The sequence below is a fragment of the Ovis canadensis genome, chromosome 3 (assembly GCF_042477335.2).
Source record: "Ovis canadensis isolate MfBH-ARS-UI-01 breed Bighorn chromosome 3, ARS-UI_OviCan_v2, whole genome shotgun sequence".
In the NCBI taxonomy this organism is placed as follows: domain Eukaryota; kingdom Metazoa; phylum Chordata; class Mammalia; order Artiodactyla; family Bovidae; genus Ovis; species Ovis canadensis.
Genome location: NC_091247.1, coordinates 31,702,623 through 31,712,010, shown reverse-complemented (window position 1 = coordinate 31,712,010; position 9,388 = coordinate 31,702,623). Strand labels below are relative to the sequence as shown.

General features: G+C 40.3%; 1 pseudogene; it reads right to left on the bottom strand.

Moving 5' to 3' along the window:
- Positions 1 to 3,344: 3,344 nt before the first annotated feature.
- LOC138435492 (ferritin heavy chain pseudogene) lies at positions 3,345 to 4,285 on the bottom strand (annotated as a pseudogene).
- Between the last annotated feature and the right edge of the window lie 5,103 nt (positions 4,286 to 9,388).

The window sequence follows — 9,388 nt, the reverse complement described above, 5'->3', positions numbered from 1 at the left end:
TTTACCCAAACAGAAACTCTGTACCCATTTACACAATAACACCTCAATCCACTCTCAACTCCTCCAGACTCTGATAATCTCTATTTTCTGTCTCTATGATGTTGCCCTATTTTAGTTATCTCTTATAGATGGGATCATATAATATTTGTCCTTTCACTTAGTATAATGTTATAAAAGTTCATCATGTTGTAGCAGGTATCAGAATCTTCCAGGAACAGGCATGGAACCCATGTCCCCTGCATTGGCAGGTGGATTCTTAACCCCTGGACCACCAAGGAAGCCCTGCCCAGTTTTAAGGGGGATTATTTTTTATTGTCAAGTTGTAGGGGCTTTTTATGTATTCTAGAATTTAATGCCTTATCAGATATGTGATTTATAAACATTTCTCTTATTCTGTGGGTTGTCTTTTCACTCTTGATAGTGAAATTTAATACATAAGTTTTTAATTTTGATGAAGTTCAATTTATCTATTTTTTCTTATGCTTTTGACAGAAACTATTGTCAAATCCAATGTCATGAAGATTTTCCTCTTTTTTTTCTAAGCATTCTATAGTTTTTGCTCTTACCTTAGATGTTTAATCCATTTGAATTAGTCTTCGTATGTGGTGTAAGATAAAGGTCCAACCTCACTCTTTGGCATGTGAATATACAGTCTTCCAAGTACCACTCATTGGAAACTGTCCTTTTCCCCATTAAATGGACTTGGGATAAAACGCACTTGCTCATGGTGTTCAGTTCAGTTCAGTCACTCAGTCACGTCCGACTCTTTGCGACCCCATGGACGGCAGCACGCCAGGCTTACCTGTCCATCACCAACTCCTGGAGCCTGCTTAAACTCATCTCCATCGAAGATACCATCTGACCATGATACCAAGGTCATGGTGTAGAGTCCTTTTAATATGCTGCTGGATTTGACTTGCTAGTGTTTTGTTGAGCACTTTTGCATCTATGTTCCTAAGGTATATTGCCCTGCAGTTCCTTCATTGTGATATCTTTGTCTAACTTTGGTATCAAGGTAATGCTGGTCTCATAGACTGTGTTAGAAAGTGGGTCCTCTTCTATTTTCAATATTTTGAGAAGGATGAGTGTTAGTTCACCTTTACATGTTTGATAGGCATGTTTGATAGAACCAGTAAAGTCATCTGGTCCTGGGTTTTTCTTTGTTGGGAGGTTTTGATTAGTGATTCAGTCTCTTAATACAGTTCTGTTATAGAATTTCAATTTTTTTCTTGTCAGTTCAGTTCAGTTCAGTCACTCAGTCGTGTCCGACTCTTTGCGACCCCATGAATTGCAGCACTCCAGGCCTCCCTGTCCATCACCATCTCCCGGAGTTCACTCAGACTCACATCCATCGAGTCCGTGATGCCATCCAGCCATCTCATCCTCGGTTGTCCCCTTCTCCTCCTGCCCCCAACCCCTACCAACATCAAAGTCTTTTCCAATGAGTCAACTCTTTGCATGAGGTGGCCAAAGTACTGGAGCTTCAGCTTTAGCATCATTCCTTCCAAAGAAATCCCAGGGTTGATCTCCTTCAGAATGGACTGGTTGGATCTCCTTGCAGTCCAAGGGACTCTCAAGAGTCTTCTCCAACACCACAGTTCAAAGGCATCAATTCTTCAGTGCTCAGCCTTCTTCACAGTCCGACTCTCACATCCATACACAACCACAGGAAAAACCATAGCCTTGACTAGACGGACCTTAGTCGACAAAGTAATGTCTCTGCTTTTGAATATACTATCTAGGTTGGTCATCACTTTTCTTCCAAGGAGTAAGCGTCTTTTAATTTCATGGCTGCAGTCACCATCTGAAGTGATTTTGGAGCCCCCCAAAATAAAGTCTGACACGGTTTCTACTGTTTCCCCATCTATTTCCCATGAAGTGATGGGACCGGATGCCATGATCTTCGTTTTCTGAATGGTGAGCTTCAAGCCAACTTCTTCGCTCTCCTCTTTCACTTTCATCAAGAGGCTTTTTAGTTCTTCTTCACTTTCTGCCATAAGGGTGGTGTCATCTGCATATCTGAGGTTATTGATATTTCTCCCGACAATCTTGATTCCAGCTTGTGTTTCTTCCAGTCCAGCATTTCTCATGATGTACTCTGCATATAAGTTAAATAAGCAGGGTGACAATATACAGCCTTGACGGACTCCTTTTCCTATTTGGAACCAGTCTGTTGTTCCATGTCCAGTTCTAACTGTTGCTTCCTGATCTGCATACAGATTTCTCAAGAGGCAGGTTAGATGGCCTGGTATTCCCATCTCTTTCAGAATTTTCCACAGTTTATTGTGATCCACACAGTCAAAGGCTTTGTCATAGTCAATAAAGCAGAAATAGATGTTTTTCTGGAACTCTCTTGCTTTTTCCATGATCCAGCAGATGGTGGCAGTTGATCTCTGGTTCCTCTGCCAGAGGAAAACAGCTTGAACATCAGGGAGTTCACAGTTCATGTATTGCTAAAGCCTGGCTTGGAGAATTTTGAGCATTACTTTACTAGCGTGTGAGATGAGTGCAATTGTGCGGTAGTTTGAGCATTCTTTGGCATTGCCTTTCTTTGGGATTGGAATGAAAACTGTCGTTTTCCAGTCCTGTGGCCGCTGCTGAGTTTTCCAAATTTGCTGGCATACTGAGTGCAACACTTTCACAGCACCATCTTTCAGGATTTGAAATAGCTCAACTGGAATTCCATCACCTCCACTAGCTTTGTTCATAGTGATGCTTTCTAAGGCCCACTTGACTTCACATTCCAAGATGTCTGGCTCTAGATTAGTGATCACACCATCATGATTATCTGGGTCATGAAGATCTATTTTGTACAGTTCTTCCATGTATTCTTGCCACCTCTTCTTAATATCTTCTGCTTCTGTTAGGTCCATACCATTTCTGTCCTTTATCGAGCCCATCTTTGCATGAAATGTTCCCTTGGCATCTCTAATTTTCTTGAAGAGATCTCTAGTCTTTCCCATTCTGTTGTTTTCCTCTATTTCTTTGCATTGATCACTGAAGAAGGCTTTCTTATCTCTTCTTGCTATTCTTTGGAACTCTACATTCAGATGCTTATATCTTTCCTTTCCTCCTTTGCTTTTTGCCTCTCTTCTTTTTTTTTTGTCAGTTTAAATTTATTTATTTATTTTTTTACATTCTGCGTGTGCACCACATGGCATGTGAGATCTTAGTTCCCTGACCTGGGATGGTAGTATTTTTCCTAACATATTGGATGTTAATAAAATTCACCACTGAAGTCATCTGGGACTGGTGTAACATTTGTGGGATAGTATTTCATTACATATTTCATTTCTTTAATTAATGATAGGGGTATTCAGGTTATCTGTTTCTTCATGCATGAGTTTTATTTTATTTTATTTTTTTGGGGTACCAAATTAGTTTATTTGAAGGAATGGTACTAAAGAAAGAACTTAAGTAGATGTTTTGTTACAACTTATAGAAAAGATGAAGGTAACCCAAATATGCATGCACTGCCTTGGTGACCAGGGAAGTCACCTGTGTGGCTGTGGGAAGCCAGCCTGAGGCTTAGCTGTCACTGTGTCCCAGGGTGTGCTTGTCAAAGAGGTACTCTGCCATGCCCGATCCAGGGGCCCCCATCTTGGGCAGGTTGGTTATGTGGTCACCCAATTCTTTGATGGCTTCCACCTGCTCATTCAGGTAATGAGTCTCAATGAAATCACACAGATGGGGATCATTTTTTTCAGTGGCCAGTTTGTGCAGTTCCAGTAGCGACTGATTCACACTTCTTTCCAAGCACAGCGCACATTCCATTGCATTCAGCCCATTCTCCCAGTCATCACGGTCTGGTTTCTTGATATCCTGAAGGAAGATTCGGCTGCCTCGCTGGTTCTGCAGCTTCATCAGTCTCTCAGCATGTTCCCTCTCCTCATGAGATTGGTGAAGAAAGTATTTGGCAAAGTTCTTCAAAGCCACATCATCACGGTCAAAATAGTAAGACATGGACAGGTAGACATAGGAGGCGTAGAGCTCCAGGTTGATCTGGCGGTGGATGGCGGCCTCCGAGTCCTGGTGGCAGTTCTGGCGCACCTGCGAGGGGGATGCGGTGGTCATGGTGGGCGGCTGAAAAGGGGCGCTGGTGGTGGTGGCGGCGGCGACGGCTGAGCGGCGCTGGAGTGGCGGCGGGGACCTTGGGCTGGTCGGAGGGCGCTGTCAAGTGGTGACGAGGGCTGGCTCTGAGTGGCCGGCCGGGGTGAGGGGGCGACGAGCAGCCGGGTTCCATTCAAGCACTGTTGAAGCAGGAAACCGCGGCGACTCTCCGCGAAGACTCCATGCATGAGTTTTAGTAATTAGTTTTATTTCAAGCAACTTGCCTACCTATGTTTTGGAATTTATTGGCACAAAGTTGTTTCTTATTTATTAAATGTCCCTTTAATATTTATAGTAAAGGTTGGCATTTAGCAACCTGTGGACCAAATCTAGTTTGTGGCCTATTGGATTGGGGGCAGGAGGAGAAGGGGACGACCGAGGATGAGATGGCTGGATGACATCACTGACTCGATGGATGTGAGTCTAGGTGAACTCCAGGAGTTGGTGATGGACAGGGAGGCCTGGCGTGCTGCGATTCATGGGGTTGTGAGGAGTCGGACATGACTGAGCGACTGAACTGAACTGAACTGAACTATGTACATTTGTGAACTAAGAATGGTTTTTAGTTAATCCACTGTTAAAGGATTGTTAATAAACAAACCAAAAACCAAATCTAAACAAAGAATCTGTGACATAGACAATGTGTGAAGCTTGAGATATTTACAAACTGGCCATTTATAACCAGAAAAATGTTTGCTGACTTGAGGTCTAAAATTTTGAGTGATATTTATAATACTTCCTTCCTGAAATTTGAAATTTGTGTCTTCTCTCTTTTGTTCCTCTTGATTGGTCTGGCTACTGGATTATCTTTCCTCTTTCTCTCTCTCTTTTCTTCTTCCTTTTTACAGGAAACAACTTTTATTTTTTATTTTTATTTTTATTTTTATTTTTTTTATTTTAAAATCTTTAATTCTAACATGAGAGATGTTGTGGGGAGGGAGGTGGGAGGGGGGGTCATGTTTAGGAAACAACTTTTAAAATCCTATTGGGTGTGATGTGTCGCTGTGTCTCTGTTACCTGACCATGGGTTGAACCCCAGCTTTCTCAGTAAAAGTGCTGATTCTAACCGCTAGACCACCAGAGAATTGTCAGGAATCAACTTTTGATTTTGAATTTCTCTATTATTTGTTTTCTATTATGTTGTTTTATGCTGTCATATGTATATTATTTCCTTGCTTCTGTTTAAGTTTAATGCATCTGAGATTCATAAGCTTTTGTATATATCATTAGTTAATTCCTTTTTATTGTTGAGTAGTATTCTGTTTTGGATGTACTAAAGTTTGTTTAACCATTGACCTATGAGCAACTTTTTTTTTTTGTTTTGACTATTACAAATAAAGTTGCCATGAACTATGGTCTACAGATTTTTATGTAGATGTAACTCTTTATTTCTTTGGAATAAATATGCAGGGTTGCAGTTGCTGGTTTGTATTGTAAGTGTATATTTAGATTTTTAAGAAAGTCAAACTGTTTTTCAGAATTGGATTTGCTGTACCATTTGCATTCTCACCAGCAATGATTGAATGATCCAGTTTCTTTGCCTCTTCACCAGCATTGGTAAATTTAAAAAAAAAACAACCCTAATTTTTATTTAGTTTTTTAATTGGTATATAATAATAACTCATCATAGTCTCAGATGCATGTCACTACTGGTTAGTGATGTTGAAATCTTTCTATATTCTTATTTGCCATCTATACATCCTCTTAGGTGAAATAGCTCTTCTGATCTTTTCCTCATTTTCTAATTGGATTGTTTGTTTTTTAAATGTTGAATTTTGAGAGTTCTTTTTATATTTTAGATGAGTCCTTTGTGAGATATGTGATTTGTAAACATTTTTTCCAGTCTGTTGTTTGCTTTTCATAATCTTCACCAGGGCATTCACTGAGTGAAAATCTTATATTTGATGAAGTCCATGTTACATTTTTTTTTTTAATAGGCCATACTTCACATTTAACTCTATTTAATTGTATAAGTTCTATCTCATTTAAAAATTTACACTCACTTTTTACTTGTTATTAATATTTTCTTATCTTTAATGTATTTCTAATCAATATTAAATTGTGGGTCTTTTTCTTTTATGCTGTCTGGGCTTGTGTGTGTATGTGTGTGTGTGCTGGCTGTTTTTGATTTTTTTTTTTTTACTGAATCATGTTCATGAGACTATATATATTTGCATATCCTACTGAAGGTGCATTCTTTTGGAGATAATTTACATTTAACCTTTGCTTTGTGGTTAGGATCTTTTGATTTAACCTGAGGTTTTCATACTATCAGATTTGGTAACTTTAGGCTATAAATCTGAGGACTGGTTTGTTGTTTCGAATTCTTAAGGGATATTTTTTCCCCTCTCATTCTTAGTGTCGATGTTGGGCAAGACAGTTCTCCTTGCAGTTTCCTGGAGAATAGTGATAGGAAGGCTGGTTGATTTCTTTTTTCTTTTTCTGTTTTCACTGTGCTGGAGATTCACTGTGGCATGGACTTCTCTAGTTTTATTGTGAGGACTACAGAGTGCTTGGGCTCAGTACTTGAGACCCAGGGCTTAGTGGCCCCTCAGCATGTGGGATCTTATTTCCCTGAATAGGGATCAAACCTGTGTCCCCTGCACTGGAAGTTGGATTCTTTTTTTTTTTTTTTGAAGTTGGATTCTTAATCACTAGACCACTTTGGAAGTTCTGGTTGGTTTATTTCTAATTCTCCCTTACATCCTTTTTGTACCAGGATTTTGCAAGGTACATTAGATTCTGTAACTTAAGCAGGTTCTGGACTTTGTCTTCTGTCTCGTCTATCTTCTGTAGGCAGAGAAAAATGAATCAAGCTCACTGGAGTTGAGCAAAAGTACTGAAAGTGAAAGCAGTCTTTACAGCTTTGTTTGCTTGTCTGGGTTCCTCCTGTGATGTAGTTTTTGGGAGATGCTAAAGACTCCCGGAGTTCACTCAGACTCACGTCCATCAAGTCCGTGATGCCATCCAGCCATCTCATCCTCTGTTGTCCCCTTCTCCTCCTGCCCCCAATCCCTCCGAGCATCAGAGTCTTTTCCAATGAGTCAACTCTTTGCATGAGGTGGCCAAAGTACTGGAGTTTCAGCTTCAGCATCATTCCTTCCAAAGAAATCCCAGGGTTGATCTCCTTCAGAATGGACTGGTTGGATCTCCTTGCAGTCCATGGGACTCTCAAGAGTCTTCTCCAACACCACAGTTCAAAAGCATCAATTCTTCAGTGCTCAGCTTTCTTCATAGTCCAACTATCACATCCATACATGACCACAGGAAAAACCATAGCCTTGACTAGATGGACATTTGTTGGCAAAGTAATGTCTCTGCTTTTGAATATGCTATCTAGGTTGGTCATCACTTTTCTTCCAAGGAGTAAGAAAAGTTAATTTCATGGCTGCAGTCACCATCTGCAGTGATTTTGGAGCCCCCCCAAATAAAGTCTGATACTGCTTCCACTGTTTCCCCATCTATTTCCCATGAAGTGATAGGACCAGATGCCATGATCTTCGTTTTCTGAATGTTGAGCTTTAAGCCAACTTTTTCACTCTCCTCTTTCACTTTCATCAAGAGACTTTTTAGTTCTTCTTCACTTTCTGCCATAAGGGTGGTGTCAGCTGCATATCTGAGGTTATTGATATTTCTCCCGGCAATCTTGATTCCAGCTTGTGCTTCTTCCAGCCCAGTGTTTCTCATGATGTACTCTGCATATAAGTTAAATAAACAGGGTGACAGTATACAGCCTTGACATACTCCTTTTCCTATTTGGAACCAGTCTGTTGTTCCATGTCCCCTTCTAACTGTTGCTTCCTGACCTGCATATAGGTTTCTCAAGAGGCAGGTCAGGTTGTCTGGTATTCCCATCTCAAAGAATTTTCCACAGTTTATTGTGATCCACACTTCATGGGGTTGCAAAAGAGTTGGACACAACTGAGCAGCTGAACTGAACTGAACTGAAAGATGCTCTTATAGTTTAAAGCAAGGTTTAAAAATGATTTTACTTGATTTTTCAGTTATTTTCTCTATACTGTGTAAAACAAGTAACTCATATCTCCTCCAAACTTTCCTTTTTTTGGGTCCGTTTTTTCTTTCTTCATTTTGTGGTTCAAGATGCATCTCAGAAGTCATCAATTCTCAGCTTTCTCTAAACTCTGCTTGAATTAGAGGTTTCTGCCTTATTCTTTCTAGTTGCAGTGTTCAGCAGCTTACTGGTTCCTTGCCTGTCTCTGTTCCCTTCTTGTCTGTGAGCTCTTTGAGGGCCAGAACTATGTTGTTAAAAAAAAAAAAAAAAACCCAACCCTCCATGTTTCCTGGTCTGACAGAGTATCTGACACTAGTTAGGGTTCGAATAAACAGTAAATGGTGTGTGCATGTGTGCTCAGTTGCTTCAGTTGTGTCTGACTCTGTGTGACCCTATGGACTGTGGCTTACCAGGCTCCTCTGTCCATGGGATTCTCCAGGAAAGAATACTGGAGTGGATTGCCATGCCTTCCTCCAGGGGATCTTCCTGACCCAGAGATGGAAAATCCATGTCTCTTATGTCTCCTGCATTGGCAGGCAGGTTCTTGGGAAGCCCAGTAAAGGTACTGCTGGAAAAACCATAGCTTTGACTATATGAACCTTTGTTGGCAAAGTGACATCTCTGCTTTTTAATACGCTGTTTAGGTTTGTCATAGCTTTTCTTCCAATGAGTAAGTGTCTTATATGCCTTTTATTGGATGATTAAAGAAGTTAAGCATTAAGTTTCTTGAAGGAAGGACTGTTTAATAGTCAAATATATTTAGTATCTAACACAGTAATGAAAGTTAAATTGAAAGTCACTCAGTCTGACTTTGTGACCCCATGGACTATACAGTCCATGAAATTCTCCAGGCCAGAATACTGGAGTGGGTAGCCTTCCCCTTCTCCAGGAGAGCTTCCCAACCCAGGGATCAAACACAGGTCTCTCTCATTGCAGGCAGATTCTTTACCAGCTGAGGCACAAGGGAAGCCCAACACACTAATAGGTGTTAGGAAATTTTGTTTGTGAAAGAAATGGATTACTGAAGATAGTTAATAAGCTTACGAAGTTATGTTAATATTACAAAGCGGAGCAAGTATCCTTGCTTGAGACTGTATCCACTGTTAGGCTGTACCTGTACACATTTGTTACTTTTAGCAGTTGGCCAAATAGTTTTTTTTTCCTAGTAGCACTTAGTTGCCTTTAACTTCATTTGAAACAATTTTGTTAGATTGTATCATGACAGCTGTCACAATAGCATGCATTAAAAAAACAAACTTACAAAGT